Source organism: Gobius niger (assembly GCF_951799975.1).
Source record: "Gobius niger genome assembly, chromosome: 21".
In the NCBI taxonomy this organism is placed as follows: Eukaryota; Metazoa; Chordata; class Actinopteri; order Gobiiformes; family Gobiidae; genus Gobius; species Gobius niger.
The window spans coordinates 1650365-1656476 of record NC_136872.1 but is presented as its reverse complement, the minus strand read 5'-3'; positions in this window follow the sequence as shown (position 1 = coordinate 1656476).

The following is a 6112-nucleotide window of genomic DNA, read 5'->3' as shown; positions in this document are numbered from 1 at the left end:
TCCCACATTCACCTCTAAGTCTTAGTACAATTTGCCAATAAGTTTGCTCAGAAATGAAGCCATTGACGATCTTAAAGATGGAGGTTGAGCTTGGACTAGCAAGTCAGCTGTATGTTTCAGATTGTTGCTCCATAAGGCAGGGGTTTCCAAAGTGGGGGTCAGGACCTCACGGGGGGTCACGAGATGCTTTTGACACATGATTTATTTTACATTTCTTTTCATTGCATTGAATTTCATATGTTTTTGTTTGAAAACCTAATATTTTAGTGAAATAAATAAACTGCATATCACAATGCAGTATCCAAAGTAACATAACTACCAGATTTTAAATGTTGCGCACCAGAATTTATTGTAAATACTAATTTGTTGTATTGTATGGTGATGCACTTTTCTTTTACGTTTGATGATGTTATGTTATGATCGCAGATGAAGGACAGGGTCGTTGTTTTTGAAAGAATTGTAACCTTATTTCCTTAAGGGATCTCCAAACCTGCCAGAATTTCACTTTTAATATTGTCCTTACATCTGGAGACCATTCTGAAATAATGTGTGACCTTAGTACATTTTTTTTCCGACAGAGAAGACATTGAACTTTGTGCCAGTTTCATGTGAACTGACCCAGTAATGACAGATTTTAGCATTTCAATAAATCATTCAATCAACCTTTATTTGTATAGCGCTTTACAACAGCACCCGCTGAACCAAAGTGCTTTCCATAAGTGCAATGTGATAAAAAACATGTTTAGCATGAAATATTTAAGAAAAGCACATACAATACACATCAAAAACGGGTTTAAACAAGTATGTTTTCAGCCTAGCTTTAAACAGTGTCAGGTCAGTGATGGCTCGTAACTCAACAGGCAGAGAGTTCCAGAGCCTCGGACCAGCCACTGAAAAGGAACCATCACCCACTGCTTACTTTTGGTCCTGGACCTCCAGCAGGTGTTGTCCTGCAGACGCAGCCTCTACTGGGCTGATGTGCAACGAGCAGGTCACATAAATAAGAAGCTGCAAGTTCATGAATTAATTTAAAAACAAACATTAAGAGTTTAAAATGAACCCTCACATGTACTGCGAGCCAGTGTAAGGAGCACAGCACTGGAGTCATGTGACTGCGCCGGTGAGTGTTTGTGAGCAGCCGAGCTGCAGCGTTTTGCACCAATTGTAGCCAGTTCAAAGTGCACTTGTTCACACCCACATAAAGTGCGTTAGTCAATGCTGGAGCTAATAAAAGCGTGCATAGCCTTCAACAGTGCACTTCAACAGTTACTATTATTACCACCATTGAAGTTGAATATGCTCAAATCTCTTTTTCCCTGTGGGAGATTGAAATAGCAGTACATACAATTGGCCCATTTGGCACTCAAACTTTTACAGTGTCTCCAACTTTTTGCTCTGTACAAAGACAATGACTGTATTTGAAATGTGGAAATAGTGTATCTTGGAGGACAATATTTCAGCACAAAGAAAAAACATGCAGTGTCTTACTATGTTGTCCTAAATGTTTGCAGGTTGTGTTCATAACTCATTGTTTTGGCACACAAAGAAATGTACAAAGTCTTTGGTGACCTTTACAGTCGACTGATGATGACTAAAACGAGATTGATTTGTATTTTGTAATCGACCTTGATTTGTTGTACTCCTTTGCTATTTTCAGTACTTGATTTTCCAATGGATTAAATGCTATTAATGTTAAAACACTTTGCTCTTGTACTTCTTTTGTTAAATTTAAATCTCTCTCCCCCTCCTGGAACCGCCACCTGCAGGAGGAGCCCTAAGGGGCTGGTGCAATGTGATTTGGGCAGCTCCAACAGCTGCCCCCATGACCCGGCAACGGACAAGTGGAAGAAAATGGATGGACTAACTTTTGAGCTGAGGTACATTTCCTTGACTACTTCTTTGAATAAATGGTATAGTTCTGCATGCGAAAAGATGTCAACAGAGCTCAAACAACCCCGTCTAGTTGATGACTTTGAAAAACTATTTTGAAACCGTCGATTCATCAGAATATGTTACGAAACAAGGACCTCTAGTGGTTTGAAAAGTGTGTTGCAGCCTCCATCCTAAAAAGTCTGAAAGCAACACTGCGCTCATTTGTTCTGTTCCAAAAGGATCGATGGGCTGATGATACCGAAAAGAATTATAATGAATGAGATTCCAAATCCTACAGTGATTATTGAGGGTCAATGTGCTCTTGTTTTTTTAAAAGAATGGAAACAAATGACTGAAGCAAGGAAAAGTTACAGTAACATGATGTTTCCACGAGACTATTGGCCAAATTCAAATTGAAAATAATGTGAAAACGGGGACAGTTATTGACAGAAATGTAAGCACTAATAAACTAATAAAATAATTTTAGAGCCTTAAAGGGATATTTCAGGAGTTTTGACATAGGGCCTCATTTCCTAGTTATCCAGAGTGTTGCTGGTACCTGGAGATATTTTTTTTGTAATTCATGCAGTTCTTATGTTTGAAGAGTTTCATGACGCTGAGGCAAATCACTTAGAACGCTAGACTAACCATATAAATGTGTCGATAGAATAATTTTAACCATTTTGCATTTAAAATAAGTTATATTTGAGCAGCATCAGCTTCGTGGTTGTATAAGCTACGCAGCGGCGGAGTGATCTGCTAGAAAATAGTCCCTCAAAATGCGATCATTCATGTGATGCAAGGTCAGTTATATTCCAAACATGATTCTATGATTCTATGGACACAGACATGTACACTGCGTTCCAAATTATTATGCAAATGACATTTTTCTAAGATTTTCTAAATTGTCAACTCAAATGAGAGTCAGCATAATTTTTAAGTCTTTAACTGGTAGAGGATCATTTAAATGTGGTGGAAAAAATTTCCTAGTGATAACAGTATTTTTTTCAAAAATAAATATAGTAAAAACCTAAAAATCCACTGTTCCAAATTATTATGCAACTCATCGTTTCAATACATTTTAAAGCTCGTAATTAACTGAAAATGGTCATTTGTTGTATTTGCAGCATTAGGAGGTCATACTTACTGAAATCAAAAGCTATTTCAATCCAAAAAATATTAACAGGTCAAGTTATATTTTACCATAGGAGCCCTTGTGTGATAGCAGCTTCAAAATTCTTAAATCCATTAAATTTGTAAGTTTTTGGGCAGTTTCTGCTTGGATTTCTTTGCAGGATGTTAGAATAGCCTCCCAGAGCTGCTGTTTGGATGAAAACTGCCTCCCACCCTCATAGAAGTTTTTTTTGTTGAGGCTCCAAAGGTTCTCAATAGGGTTGAGGTCAGGGGAGGAGGGGGTCCACATCATGAGTTTCTCTCCTTTTATGCCCATAGCAGCCAGTGATGCAGAGGTATTCTTTACAGCAGGACATGGTGCGTTGTCAGGCATGAAGAGGATTTTGTTCAGGAAAGCACAGCTCTTCTTTTTGTAGCATAGAAGACAGTGGTCAGTCAGAAACTCCACATATTTTTCAAAGGTCATTTTCACACCTTCAGGAATCCTAAAAGGGCCTAAAGGGGCCGACCAGCTCTCTCACAATGATTCTGGCCCAAAACATGACTCCGCCACCTCTTTACTGACGTCACAGCCTTGTTGGGACATTGTGGTCATTCACCAACTATCCACTACTCCATTGATTTGACCATCCAGGGTTACACGGCCTCATCAGTGAACAAGACTGTTTGAAAATGAGTCCTCATGTATTTCTGAGCCACTGCAGCCGTTTCTGTTCATCAGCTTAAATTAACCGTTTAGGGGAGGCTCGGATAGAAGGTTTATGCACAACTGCAGCCTCTGGAGGGTCCTACACCTTGATGTTTGGGGGACTCCAGAGGCACCAGCAGCTTCAAATACCTGTATGCTGCTTTGTAGCATCTGTTCTCCTAATCTGATGTGTTTGTCTGGCAGAAACCGTCCATATTGTGCCTTTATCGGCACAAAACGGAGTGTGCTCTGAATCATCCACAGATCTCTTATCTGTATGATGATTAAGCTTAATCTTTCATGAAATATGGAAGGTTTTCATACCTAGACCAAGGCATTCAACTATTTCACGCTTTTCATCAGCAGAGAGACCCTTTTTCTTTACAATATTGCTTGAAAATGTTGATCTGCATAATAAAGTGGAACACCCTTTTTCAGTAGTTTTTCCCTTATCTGGGCTTAACCTGAAAACTAATCATCCCAGGTCTCTGAGATTTATGTCAGTGATTCATAGAGCCCCAAGACACGATACCATCCATGAGTTTCATTATTATTGCTTTTTTTTTTACCTTTTTGACACAAAAATCCAATTTGCATAATAATTTGGAACGCAGTGTATATGGTTAGTCTGGTGTTATAAGTGATTTGCCTCAGGTGCTCTGTGGAGCGGGTCACACTGTTTTTAATGCAGGCTCTTCAAACATAAGAATTGCATGAATTACAAAAAAAATATGTCCAGGTACCAGCAACACTCTGGATAACTAGGAAATGAGGCCCTATGTCAAAAATCCTGAAATATCCCTTTAACAACACAGAGATGTTGCTGGAGTCAGGCAGATTTACAGTGTCTTTGAATCGGTCTCCTGCAGACACGTGATTATCGGAGATTGGCTTTTTTACTTATTTTTTATTTACTTATTTACAGAATAAAATAACAAGACAGGCTTCAAAACCCCCACCCACCCCAAACACTCCCCCATGCATTCATACCACAATCATCCACACATTCATAGTGCTACGACTGGAAAGCGAACTAGAAAACAAGCACAAGCAAAAAAAAAAAAAAGACAGCATAACAGAATTAAAAATAAAATATATAAACAAAATACAACACACAACCTTTATGATATAACAAATGGCACATCTTTAAGAAAGTACTCCTAATAATTATATCTAACTCAAGTCCCATTCACATTCCATTTCTTTTCATGCTCAGTTATTCTGTTATTTGAGTGTTTTATACATACATTTGATTTAGTGTTAGCTCTAGAAATGTACTCTTTTACTCATTTTACCCAGCAGAATAGTTATATTCAAAATGTGTGAACATTTACCCTCAAAAATACATCAAATATTCTGAGGTATGATTGGCAAAACAGTATTCACAGACCTTAACCATAACCCAAAACATGTGGACAAAAGTCAAATAAAAGCATGAGCTCCCCCTCATCCCCACAGAACATGCAACAGGGATCCTTTTCTATCTGCCAAGATTTTTTTTTTAAAGATTTTAAATTGAAATATTCTGGAACATGAATCTATAAGCAAAATCGACTTCGCTTATGAAAAATCTTCCGGTCAAAGGTCAATCTGGATAAATGCGCTCTCTCATAGTGATGTAAAATGTACAAGACTAAAGATTGTTTTACAGGCATCAAAAGTGTGGTGCATTAACAAATCCTCAAAACAAAATATGGAGGGTGAGTGCCTGTGCTGTCACACAACAGTTTGGACAAATATTTAAGTTAAGTTATACTTTATTCACAACTGTATATTATAGATCTGTGGCGAGAAATCCAACAGCAGCACAATGGAGACACCTAGTGGACACCAGGGGAAGTGCAGAGAGAATAGGCCACACTGTGAAGTTCACCTTCACCAACAGCCAAGAAATTGACGTGGTTCCACTACAGGACCCTCATTTATGAAGCTCACTCTGAGCTTTATAAATGAGGGTCCTGTTCATTTTAGGAAAAAAAAAAGAAATGAATAATCCCCTCCTGGAACCTCCACCTTGGAGATGGAGGGGTTTGAGCACCCAAATGATCCTGGAGCTCTGTTGTCGGGGGCTTCGTGCCCCTGGTAGGGTCTCCCATGGCAAACAGGTCCTAGGTGACGGATCAGACAAAGAGCGGTTCAGAAGCTCCTTATGAGAGACCAACAGGCCCGGTTAGAACCATGAGGCCGTCCTTCTGTGGACCCACCACCTGCAGGAGGAGCCATAAGGGGCTGGTGCAATGTGGGCAGCTCCAACAGCTGCCCCCACGACCCGGCAACGGACAGGTGAAGGAAAATGGATGGATGAATGGATAAATAAATAATAATCCTCACATAAATAACTGTTACAGACAAACAGAAGATTCTGTTGAGCAAGAGGAGGACTGGACAACAGTTCAACCAGAATCTTGCTGCTTTTAA